Source organism: Bubalus kerabau, chromosome 14, assembly GCF_029407905.1.
Source record: "Bubalus kerabau isolate K-KA32 ecotype Philippines breed swamp buffalo chromosome 14, PCC_UOA_SB_1v2, whole genome shotgun sequence".
In the NCBI taxonomy this organism is placed as follows: Eukaryota; Metazoa; Chordata; class Mammalia; order Artiodactyla; family Bovidae; genus Bubalus; species Bubalus kerabau.
The window spans coordinates 21622622-21636251 of NC_073637.1; the positions used below are offsets into that span (position 1 = coordinate 21622622).

A 13630-nucleotide genomic window follows, 5' to 3' on the forward strand; every position below is an offset into this window, starting at 1 on the left:
GCAGAGACTTTTTCCAAGGCATCTATAAATTTTCCAGATTAAAAGAGCAATTTATAAAACCTCATGGGCCTCATGATCATTGCAGCATTATTCACAACAGCCAACACATGGAAGCGACCTGTGTCCATTGGTGGATGAGTGGATAAACAAGATGTGAAATTCTATATAAATATATATATGTAATTATACATACACGTATGTACACATACACACAATGGAATATCATTCATCCATTAAAAAAAAAGAAGGAAATCCTGCCCTTTGTGACAACATGGATGGACTAAAGGGCATTATGCCAAGGGAAATAAGTCAGACAGAGAAAGACAAAAATACTGTATGATCTCTTTTACATGGAGTCTAAAACAAAACAAAAAACGTCAGAGGTGTTTATTCTTTGGATTCTTTTCTCTCACTGCTCTCTGTCTACTGTTGCAAATAGAAAGTTGGATTTAAGATCTGCTTCTATGTTTTTCAAGCTTCCCTGGTGGCTCAGATGGTAAAGAATGTGCCCATGATGCGGGAGACCTGGGTTCGATCTCTGGGTAGGGAAGATCTAGAGAAGAGAATGGCAACCCACTCCAGTATGTTTGCCTGGAGAAGTCCATGGACAGAGAAGCCTAGAAGGCTACTGTCCAGGTGGTTGCAAAGAGGTGGACACAACTAAGAAAATAACACTTTCACTGTTTTCTGTTTCCCAAGGCTTTATCAGGCTCTGCCGAGACCAAGCAATGAATTTCATGTTTTATTTAACAGACACACACCACGTGGCTCATGTGCAGTGGTCTCCCCTCTCAGGAGCTCCGCAGGGCAGTGCTGGTCCATTTCACAGGCACGTCTCTGCAGCCCCGGACATGGGAGGGCTGGAGAAGGACACTGGTCCAGCTCCTTCGTTCATGAAAGACAAGCAGCTGATCCAGCTGCCTTACCTTTGTGGGGTCTCCTGGCATGGGGGCTGAAATGCAGGGCCAATTCCTGCAAGGGTGGAGAGCTGTCTTTGAGGAATGGACAGCCTTCCGCAGTGTTTGCTCCAGAACCACCTGGGAGCAGCTAAGCAGGGGTCCTGCTCCACCCAACAGAATATCAGTCTTTACTGGAAACATCCAATTCAGTGACATTTCCGGCTCATAAAATTCAGAGTCTCCAACTTCCTGTCTGTTCCTCCGAGGGCTGTGCTTCCGGCACGGCCACTCTGTCTTCAGTGGGATTTCACAGGCAGAGTGTGTGATCTGCTGGCCTGAATTGCTGTGAACCCTGAACACATAATCTCACAAAAATGAAAACAGTCTTCCCTTAGTTGGAAGATTATATTGTAATATTATAGAACATATAGCATCTGTGCTAACGATTTCTATAAGCTATCTGCTGTGATTATTTCAAAAAGGGCTTCCAGTAAAAGATCCCTGAAACCTATTTCTACTGTATCAGATACATTCTGAATTTTTGCACAACCAGAGGGCCAAACTCAAGCTCAGCAACGTGTATGTTAAATGGATGAAGTCTCTTCCCTCTGAACCTTGAAAAGGGCTGAAGCACTGGGGAATAATGATTCAATTGGCTTCATGTTGCTCCTTAAGACTTTTGGCATCATTACAGCAAAGCCACATTTGACTCAGGAATGAAGTTCAATGACTGTTTCTTACAAGACTCCTGAAAATTAAAAAAGGATACAGTAAAGGCAGGCAAAGAAGTAAAAATTACGGACAGTCACAGAGAAGAAAGCTTCAGAACCAGGTACAGCCTGTCCTCGGTGACTCACTGAGTAACTGTCTCTGCACATTTATAACAATGGCTCCGTCTCAGGACCTAAATTTGCCCAATCAGCCTAGCCGCAGTTTAACTCTGGAGCTTGCTGTCAAAATGCAAAATATCTGGAAGGAGTTCCACATCAAAACACTGCCAAATGTGAATTTTTGCTCAGAATGAATTTGTAAGTGAGAAGAAAAGATGCCAGATTGGAGAATTTTCAAGAAACACTCTGCTCACTTGTTCTCAACGTCAGATTTCCAGGCTGTGGATGATCCTACATAAACTCAACTTCTTATGAATAAAGGACAGACAGTTCCATGAAACAGGCTTTGACTGTGGGGTCCAGGTGCTTTCTACACTATTAACTTTACACCTTAATGATTCTTTTAGAACAAGGTTAGAAAAAAAGTGAAAGTCCGACTCTTTGCGACCCCATGGACTATACAGTCCATGGAATTCTCCAGGCCAGAATACTGGAGTAGGTGGCCTTTCCCTTCTCCAAGGGATCTTGCCAACCCAGGGATTGAACCCAGGTCTCCTGCATTGCAGGCAGATTCTTTACCAGCTGAGCCACAAGGGAAGCCCAAGAATACTGGAGTGGGTAGCCTATCCTTTCTCCAGCAGATCTTCCCGACCCAGATATTGAACTGGGGTCTCCTGCATTGCAGGTGGATTCTTTACCAACTGAGCAATGAGGGAAGACCAGAACAAAGTTAATGTCACGTCAAACTATTGGGTTGCTTAATTAGTAGCTGTTATTAAAGAAATCAGACATTTATCCACCAAGGAAAGATTAATTCATGTTGTTGATAAACCTGTTTAAATAGTAATAATATTTTACTTTTACATCTTGTGCCCTCTATATATTAATAACTAGATATGAAGGTGCCGTAGGTATATCAACTTTTGGGGAAGGCACAGTTGATTTACCATATTATATCAGTTTCAGGCGTATAGCATAGTGATTCACAATTGTTAAGAGGTTATGCTCTATTCATAGTTACTATAAAGTACTGGCTATATTTGTGGGTCAGGGAACTTTTAGCTGGTTTATTGTATACCTAATAGTTCATGCCTCATACTCCTCCATTCTCCCTACGTTGCCCCTCTGTCACTCCGGTTCCCACTGGTAACCACAGTTTTGTTCTCTACATCTGTAAGTCTGTTTCTTGTTATATTCACTAGTTTGTTTTATTTTTTAGCGTCATTTAAATGATATCATACAGTATTTGTCTTTCTCTGACTTATTTCACTTAGCATAATACCCTCCAAGTCCATCCATGTTATTGCAAATGGCAAGATTCAATTCTTTTTTTATAGCTGAGTAATATCAATCATTGGAGAAGGCAATGGCACCCCACTCCAGTACTCTTGCCTGGAAAATCCCACAGACGGAGGAGCCTGGTAGGCTGCAGTCCGTGGGGTTGCTACAAGTCGGACACGACTGAGCGACTTCACTTTCACTTTTCACTTTCACGCATTGGAGAAGGAAATGGCAACCCACTCCAGTGTTCTTGCCTGGAGAATCCTAGGGACGGGGGAGCCTGGTGGGCTGCCGTCTATGGGGTCACATAGAGTCGGACACGACTGAAGTGACTTAGCAGCAGCAGCAGCAATATCAATCGTATATACACACCACATTGTCCTTATCCATTCATCTGCTGATGGACACTTAGGTTGCTTCCATTTCTGAGCTATTATAAGCAGTGCTACAATGAATACTGGGGTGCATGTTTTTTTTTCCCAATTACTGTTTTGGTTCCTTTTGGGATACATGCCCAGGAGTGGAATTGCTAGACCAAACAGTAGCTCTGTTTAGCTTTTTGAGGATCCTCCATATTGTTTTCCACAGTGGCCGCATGGGTTTACATTCCTACCACCGGTGCACAAGGGTTCTCTTTTCTCCACATCCTCACCAACACTTGGCATTCGTTATTATTATTTTTTTAATGACAACCATTCTGACAGGTGTGAGGTGGTATCTCATTGTGGTTTTGATTTGCATTTCTCTCATGATTAGAAATACTGGGCCTCTTTTCATGTGCCTGTTGGCCATCTGTGTGTCTTCTTTGGAAAAATGTCCCAGATAAACTGAAGATGATGCATCAAGGAGCAAATGAGAATTTTTTTCCACTTTGTCCAGTTCCACTGGCCCTGAGGGGCAGAGCCCTTTGTCCCTGGATTCTGGGTAACACAGTGTACACAGAGGCAGCAGCTGAGCCATGCGGGCAGTGAGGCACTCTCCTACCCCACCCCTAAGGACAGGGCAGCATCTTCCCGAAGAAAAACAGCCTCCTGTTGGCAGGACCTGCCATGTGCCGTCCTTCAACGAGGACTTCATTCAGGCTGGCGGGGGAGCCTGTCCAGGTCCCCAACTGTTGTGGGCTGAATGTAGAGTCCCCCTAAAATTCCTGTGTTGAAACCTCATACCCGAGGTGATGGTATTAGTGGGTAGCATTTGGGGGGTGACTGCAGAGCCTTGTGATAAAAGCAGCACTGTTTTGTAACAGAGGCCCCAGAGACCATGCCATGAGCACACAATAGGCCTTCTGCAACCCGGGAAAGGGCCCTCACCGGACCCTGAATCTGCTGGTGCCATGACCCTGGACTTCCCAGGCCTTAAAAATGTGAGAAATACATTTTTGTTGCCACCCAGTCTCTGGTATTTCATTTTTTTTACAGCAGCCCATGTGGAGAAGACACCAACCTTCCTTCCACTGCCCCCCATTCACCCCTGGATGCGTTATGCTCCCCTACTTGGTGCTTCTACACAAATGCTTTCTCTGACCAAGTCCTACCTGTTCTCCAAGATCTGTGATGTCCCCAGGTCGTCCCACTGCCCTGCACCCACCTCTCTGGGACCTCTGTTCTGCAGTGCAGTGCTTTCTGTACCTACTGTTGTGGGTCTCCTCCCTCCTCCTCAGGGCCCAGTGCAGGGCCTGAGTGCTCTATGGGAGTGGAAGAAATGCATAAATACAACTGGACTGCACTTGTAGTCCCATGAGCTCTTGCTGAAACTCACCATATGGAATATAAGCAAAGCTTCTCAACACACTTAGGCATGATGTCCTGAAGTTGACCAGATGTTGGACATGGGCTTTGCTGATCAAGTGGAAGAGATTTTATATGTAGCATACAAGAAAGATTCAGAAGAAATCCCCCAACATTGGTCTTTTCTGCAACTTGCCCTCATTGGGTGTATAATGTTGCTAAGAAATACATGAAACCTACATATGAATAGGCAGTCTCGATTGGTAAAAAGACACAGAAAAGAGCAATAACTGTAGAGCCTCTGGCTATCAAGTGCCACTGGACTGAGAGGGCAGCAGTTACTGGGGACGTGAGCTGAGTGTACAGTGGTTATCAAGGGCGCACTATCACATTTTGTGAAATGAAGGAAGAAACACAGTTGTCACAGAATGTGGCCTTAAAGCAGGATGCCCAGTCTTTACACGGAGACATTGCATAGAAGGAAGGGGAAATCACCCTGAAAGGTTTTAGAAATGATGATGTTGGAGTTCTGGTTGCAACCAATGTTGCTGCACATAGGTTAGACATCCCTGAGGTTGATCTGGTTGTTCAAAGTTCTCCACCAAAGGATGTGGAGTCCTAAATTCACCATTCTGGGTGAACAGAGCTGGAAAGACCAGGGATTGAATCTGCTTTTATCAGCACAAGGAAGAATACCAGTTAGCCCAGTTCAGTTCAGTTCAGTTCAGTCGCTCAGTCGTGTCCGACTCTGCAACCCCATAAATCGCAGCACGCCAGGCCTCCCTGTCCATCACCAACTCCTGGAGTTCACTCAGACTCACGTCCATTGAGTCAGTGATGCCATCCAGCCATCTCATCCTCTGTCATCCCCTTCTCCTCCTGCCCCCAATCCCTCCCAGCATCAGAGTCTTTTCCAATGAGTCAACTCTTCACATGAGGTGGCCAAAGTACTGGAGTTTCAGCTTTAGCATCAGTCCTTCCAAAGAAATCCCAGGGCTGATCTCCTTCAGAATGGGCTGGCTGGATCTCCTTGCAGTCCAAGGGACTCTCAAGAGTCTTCTCCAACACCACAGTTCAAAAGCATCAATTCTTCGGCGCTCAGCCTTCTTCACAGTCCAACTCTCACATCCATACATGACCACAGGAAAAACCATAGCCTTGACTAGACGGACCTTTGTTGGCAAAGTAATGTCTCTGCTTTTGAATATGCTATCCAGGTTGGTCATAACTTTCCTTCCAAGGAGTAAGCATCTTTTAATTTCATGGCTGCAGTCACCATCTGTAGTGATTTTGGAGCCCAGAAAAATAAAGTCTGACACTGTTTCCACTGTTTCCCCATCTATTTCCCATGAAGTGATGGGACCAGATGCCATGATCTTTGTTTTCTGAATGTTGAGCTTTAAACCAGCTTTTTCACTCTCCACTTTCACTTTCATCAAGAGGCTTCTGAGTTCCTCTTCACTTTCTGCCATGAGGGTGGTGTCATCTGCATATCTGAGGTTATTGAAATTTCTCCTGGCAATCTTGATTCCAGCTTGTGCTTCTTTCAGCCCAGCGTTTCTCATGATGTACTCTGCATAGAAGTTAAATAAGCAGGGTGACAATATACCGCCTTGACGTACTCCTTTTCCTATTTGGAACCAGTCTGTTGTTCCATATCCAGTTCTAACTGTTGCTTCCTGACCTGCATACAGATTTCTCAAGATGCAGATCAGGTGGTCTGGTATTCCCATCTCTTGAAGAATTTTCCACAGTTTATTGTGATCCATACAGTCAAAGGCTTTGGCATAGTCAAGAAAGCAGAAATAGATGTTTTTTCTGGAACTCTCTTGCTTTTTCGATGATCCAGCGGATGTTGGCAATTTGATCTCTGGTTCCTCTGCCTTTTCTAAATACAGCTTGAACATCTGGAAGTTCATGGTTCATGTACTGTTGAAGCCTGGCTTGGAGAATTTTGAGCATTACTTTCCTAGCGTGTGAAATGAGTGCAGTTGTGCAGTAGTTTGAAGTTTCTTTGGCATTGCCTTTCTTTGGGGTTGGAATGAAAACTGACCTTTTCCAGTCCTGTGGCCACTGCTGAGTTTTCCAAATTTGCTGACATATTAAGTGCAACACTTTCACAGCATTATCTTTTAGGAATTCAAATAGCTCAACTGGAATTTCATCACCTCCACTAGCTTTGTTCATAGTGATGCTTCCTAAGGCCCACTTGACTTCACATTCCAAGATGTCTGGCTCTAGGTGAGTGATCACACCATCATGATTATCTGGGTCATGAAGATCTTTTTTGTACAGTTCTTCCATGTATTCTTGCCACCTCTTCTTAATATCTTCTGTTTCTTTTAGGTCCCTAACATTTCTGTCCTTTATTGAGCCCATCTTTGCATGAAATGTTCCCTTGGTATCTCTAATTTTCTTGAAGAGATCTCTAGTCTTTCCCATTCTGTTGTTTTCCTCTATTTCTTTGCATTGATCCCTGAAGAAGGCTTTCTTATCTCTTCTTGCTATTCTTTGGAACTCTGCATTCAGATGCTTATATCTTCCCTTTTCTCCTTTGCTTTTCACTTCTCTTCTTTTTATAGCTATTTGTAAGGCCTCCCCAGACAGCCATTTTGCTTTTTTGCATTTCTTTTCCATGGGGATGGTCTTGATCCTTGTCTCCTGTACAATATCACGAACCTCAGTCCATAGTTCATCAGGCACTCTATCTATCAGATCTAGGCCCTTAAATCTATTTCTCACTTCCACTGTATAATCATAAGGGATTTGATTTAGGTCATACCTGAATGGTCTAGTGGTTTTCCCTACTTTCTTCAATTTCAGTCTGAATTTGGCAATAAGGAGCTCATGATCTGAGCCACAGTCAGCTCCTGGTCTTGTTTTTGCTGACTGTATAGAGCTTCTCCATCTTTGGCTGCAAAGAATATAATCAATCTGATTTCAGTGTTGACCATCTGGTGATGTCCATGTATAGAGTCTTCTCTTGTGTTGTTGGAAGAGGGTGTTTGTTATGACCAGTGCATTTTCTTGGCAAAACTCTATTAGTCTTTGCACTGCTTCATTGTGTATTCCAAGGCCAAATTTGCCTGTTACTCCAGGTGTTTCTTGACTTCCTACTTTTGCATTCCAGTCCCCTATAATGAAAAGGACATCTTTTTTGGGTGTTAGTTCTAAAAGGTCTTGTAGGTCTTCATAGAACCGTTCAACTTCAGCTTCTTCAGCATTACTGGTTGGGGCATAGACTTGGATTACTGTGATATTGAATGGTTTGCCTTGGATACGAACAGAGATCATTCTGTCGTTTTTGAGCTTGCATCCAAGTACTGCATTTTGGACACTTTTGTTGACCATCATGGCTACTCCATTTCTTCTGAGGGATTCAGGTGGGTCATGGTGGAGAGATCTGACAGAATGTGGTCCACTGGAGAAGGGAATGGCAAACCACTTCAGTATTCTTGCCTTGAGAACCCCATGAACAGTATGAAAAGGCAAAATGATAGCATACTGATAGAGGAACTCCCCAGGTCAGTAGGTGCCCAATATGCTACTGGAGATCAGTGGAGAAATAACTCCAGAAAGAATGAAGGGATGGAGCCAAAGCAAAAAGAATACCCAGCTGTGGATGTGACTGGTGATAAAAGCAAGGTCCGATGCTGTAAAAACCAATATTGCATAGGAACCTGGAATGTCAGGTCCATGAATCAAGGCAAATTGGAAGTAGTCAAACAAGAGATGGCAAGAGTGAATGTCGACATTCTAGGAATCGGCGAACTAAAATGAACTGGAATGGGTGAATTTAACTCAGATGACCATTATATGTACTACTGCGGGCAGGAATCCCTCAGAAGAAATGGAGTTAGCCCAAGTGGAGCAAAAAGTGGAATTAAATTTAAGCGAATAGGTATTCCTTCTGCAGCAGAGATAATAAAAAAGCTTCTAGCAAAGGTGCCATCAGGCTCTTGGATTCTGTGCCTCCCACTGCAATTGGTCAATTCAAGCAGTCAGCTGAGAAGCTAATTGAGGAGAAGGGAGCTGTGGAAGCCTTGGCAGGAGCCCTGGCCCAATTCTCCGGTGCCACATCAATAGATCAGCGCTCCTTGATCAACTCAAATGCGGGCTTTGTGACCATGATCTGCGATGCTCAACTGAAACGCCAAACATTAGTTATGCTTGGAAAGAACTTAAAGAGCAACTGGGTGAGGATACTGATTCCAAAGTGAAGGGAATGGTCTTTCTCAAAGGAAAGCAGGGTGTTTGCTTTGATATCCCTACTGTATCAGTAACAGAAGAACAGGAAAAGTGGAATGATTCACAGCGATTGGAACCTTTCTGTGGCCACAGAGCAACCAGAGCTAGAAGGGCCATGAGAGCGATGTTGCAACAGGGGGAAGGCAATTGAGGCTTCAGGGGACAGTGTGAGAACAACCGAGGTGTCAGAGGACAGTGGGAAAGAAGTAAAAGCTTCAGAGGACAGCAATCAGGAGGTGGCAACAAAAGTAACAGATTCCAAAACAAAGGCCAGAAGCAGAGTTTTAATAAAGCATTCCAACAGAAATTTGAAATAAAGGATTTATTTGGCAAAAACAACTATGTTCGGCAACATAGGACTGAACATTGTTTTTCATACAAAGTTAAAAGCACACTGTTATTTCCTTCCTAACCACTTGCCCAGAGTCCATCTCTTCGAGAGAGGTAAGCTTCATCTAAATTATTTAATCTGTGGTGACTGTCAGTTATAACTTTATTGCTACTTCTATCTTGGGTCCTTTGGAAAAAGTGTATGGATTCATTACATATTCTAATATATTGTCTATAGATTATAAGATAAAGTCAAGCATGTATCTGCTGATACTTTTTTAGTTGATCTGTCTTTTATAAGTAGAATGTCTCTTAGTAGGCTTCCTGGTGGCTCAGATGGTAAAGAATCTGCCTGCAATGCAGACCTATGTGTCAATCCCTGGGTTTGGAAGATCCCCTGGAAAAAGAAATGCTAACCCAATTCAGTATTCTTGCCTGAAGAATTCCATGCACATAGGAAGGAACCTGGCAGCCTAGAGTCCATGGGGTCACAAAGAGTTGGACGCAACTGAGTGACTATCACTCACTCTTCGCTGTTGCTCAGTTTTCCCAGTCATGTCCACCAATTTGCAACTTCATGGACTGCAGCAGGCCAGGTCTCCCTGTATCTCACCATCTACTGGAGTTTGCCCAAGTTCATGTTCTTTGAATCGGTGATGCCATCCAGCCATTTCATCCTCTGATGCCCTCTTCTCCTTCTGCCCTTGACCTTTCCCAGCATCAGGGACTTTTCCAATGAGTCATCCGTGCACATCAGATGACCAAAATACTGGAGTTTCAGCTTCAGCATCAGTCCATCCAGTGAATATTCAGGGTTGATCGCCCTTAAGATTGACTGGTTTGATCTCCTTGCTGTCCAAGGGACTTTCAAGAGTCTTCTCCAGCATCACAGTTCAAAGGCATCAATTCTTTGGTGTTCTGGCTTCTTTACAGTCCAGCTCTCACAACCATACATGACCACTGGGAAGACCACAGCCTTGACTATGTGGACCTTTGTCAGCAGAGTGATGTCTCCACTTTTCAACACACTGTCTACGTTTGTCATCACTTTCCTGCCAAGAAGCAATCATCTGATTTCATGGCTGCAGTCACCGTCTGCAGTGATTTTGGAGCCCAAGAAGAGAAAATCTGTCACTACTTCCACCTTTTCCCCTTCTATTTGCCATGAAGTATGGGGGCTGGATGCCATGATCTTAGTTTTTTTAATATTTAGTCTTAAGTCGGCTCTTTCACTCTCCTCCTTCACCCTCATCAAGGCTCTTTAGTTCCTCTTCATTTTCTGCCATTAGAGTGGTTATCATCCGCATATCTGAGGTGGTTGTTGTTTCTCTCACCTATCTTGATTCCAGCTTGTAACTCATCTAGACCAGCATTTTTCATGATGTGCTCAGCATATAGGTTAAACAAACAGGGCGACAGCAGACAGCCCTGTTGTACTCCTTTCCCCATCTTGAACCAATCAGTTGTTGCACACAGGGTTCTAACTGTTGCTTCTTGACCTGCACACAGGTTTCTCAGGAGATGAGTAAGATGGCCTGGTGTTCCCGTTTCTCTTAGAGCTCTCCACAGTTTGTCATGATCCACACAGTCTAAGGCTTTAGTGCAGTCAATGAAACAGAGATAGATGATTTTTTGAAACTCCCTTGCTTTCTCTATAATCTAGCAAGTGTTGGCAATTTGATTTCTAGTTCCTCTTTCTTTTCTAAACCCAGCTTGGACATCTGGAAGTTCTTGGTTCACTCTTGCTGTTGGTAAAAGGTGACTTTTAAAAAAGATACAATCAAGACATGGAGAAAGATAAAATGATTGTCAAAGATTTTAACTTATTAATGGAAGAATCAAAAAGAAATTACAGTTGGCTCAAATGAAAACTGGAAGAATATTGCCATTCATTTATAAATTGAAGCAAAATGGAACTACACACAGAGAATGCACATGTGTGTGCTCAGTCATATACAACTATTTGAGACCCTGTGGACTGTAGATGCTCCTCCATCCATGGGATTTCCCAGGCAAGAATACTGGAGTGGGTTACCATTTCCTTCTCCAGGGAATCTTCCCTACCCAGGGATCGAACCCACATCTCCTGTGTCTCCTGCCTGTACAGGCAGATTCTCTACCGCTGAGTCACCTGGGAATCCCACCACAGGGAATAATCCATAGCAAACTACTGGACACAATTGATTTGTATTTCTGTGGACAAAAATCATGGATCATTACCAGTTTTTTGTTTTTTACAAATTAATGAGTTGTAAAATAGCGTAAAGACAGCAAAAGAAGCAGAGAACCTGCAGAATCATGTTACCTAGACATGTTTCCATAGCATATACCCAGTGAGCTTCTCAGTCCATTTCATAGTTGTTGTTTTTTTTTTTCAATTTTTCCTTTTACGGGCTTTCAGTTTGAAACTGTCAAAAATGTTTAAAAAAATTTCAAGTGTTTTATAAATGGCAACAACAGGGAGATGGCAATTGAAACACCTATTTCAACCATCAGAAGATGTATTTTTTTTTAACAATTTTACTTATTTATTTGGCTGTGCTAAGTCCTCATTGTTGCACACAGACTTTGTCTAGTTGTGGTGAGCAGGGGCTGCTATGTAGCTGTTGTGCACTGGTTTCTCACTGTGGTGGCTTCTCTCATTGCAAAGCATGGGCTCTAGAGTGTACAGGCTCAATAGTTGTGGTGCCCTGGATTACTTGCCCCTTGGCATGTGGGTCCTGTACCAGGGATTAAACCCATGTCCCCTACATTGGCAGGTAGATTTTTAACCCCTGGATCATCAGGGAAGCCTGATGCATTTAGTTTTGAAAAGCAGTATGTGTAACAAGTGGTGCTGGGAAAACTGGTCAACCACTTGTAAAAGAATGAAACTAGAACACTTTCTAACACCATACACAAAAATAAACTCAAAATGGATTAAAGATCTAAACGTAAGACCAGAAACTATAAAACTCCTAGAGGAGAACATAGGCAAAACACTCTCCGACATACATCACAGCAGGATCCTCTATGACCCACCTCCCAGAATATTGGAAATAAAAGCAAAAATAAACAAATGGGACCTAATTCAACTTAAAAGCTTCTGCACAACAAAGGACACTATAAGCAAGGTGAAAAGACAGCCTTCAGAATGGGAGAAAATAATAGCAAATGAAGCAACTGACAAACAACTAATCTCAAAAATATACAAGCAACTCCTACAGCTCAATTCCAGAAAAATAAATGACCCAATCAAAAAATGGGCCAAAGAACTAAATAGACATTTCTCCAAAGAAGACATACAGATGGCTAACAAACATATGAAAAGATGCTCAACATCACTCATTATCAGAGAAATGCAAATCAAAACCACTATGAGGTACCATTTCACGCCAGTCAGAATGGCTGCGATCCAAAAGTCTACAAGCAATAAATGCTGGAGAGAGTGTGGAGAAAAGGGAACCCTCTTACACTGTTGGTGGGAATGCAAACTAGTACAGCCACTATGGAGAACAGTGTGGAGACGTCTTAAAAAACTGGAAATAGAACTGCCTTATGATCCAGCAATCCCACTGCTGGGCATACACACTGAGGAAACCAGAAGGGAAAGAGACACGTGTACCCCAATGTTCATCGCAGCACTGTTTATAATAGCCAGGACATGGAAGCAACCTAGATGTCCTTCAGCAGATGAATGGATAAGAAAGCTGTGGTACATATACACAATGGAGTATTACTCAGCCATTAAAAAGAATACATTTGAATCAGTTCTAATCAGGTGGGTGAAACTGGAGCCTATTATACAGAGTGAAGTAAGCCAGAAAGAAAAACACCAATACAGTATACTAACGCATATATATATGGAATTTAGAAAGATGGTAACAATAACCCTGTATACGAGACAGCAAAAGAGACACTGATGTATAGAACAGTCTTTTGGACTCTGTGGGAGAGGGTGGGATGATTTGGGAGAATGGCATTGAAACATATATAATATCATATATGAAACGAGTCACCAGTCCAGGTTCGATGCACGATACTGGATGCTTGGGGCTGGTGCACTGGGGCGACCCAGAGGGATGGTATGGGGAGGGAGGAGGGAGGAGGGTTCAGGATGGGGAACACGTGTATACCTGGCGCGGATTCATGTTGATATATGGCAAAACCAATACAATATTGTAAAGTTAAAAAATAAAATTAAATTAAATTAAAAAAAGAAAAAAAGAAAAGCAGCATGTGAAAAAAACTACTCTAGATTAAGGTGGAAAAAAAAAAGGAAAAAGTGAATTCACTGTAAGTTCAGATGTATCTAAAATAATCAGATACATATGCA

General features: G+C 42.9%; 1 pseudogene; it reads left to right on the plus strand.

Moving 5' to 3' along the window:
- Positions 1–851: 851 nt before the first annotated feature.
- LOC129626882 (nucleolar RNA helicase 2-like) lies at positions 852–9104 on the plus strand (annotated as a pseudogene).
- Positions 9105–13630: the final 4526 nt, after the last annotated feature.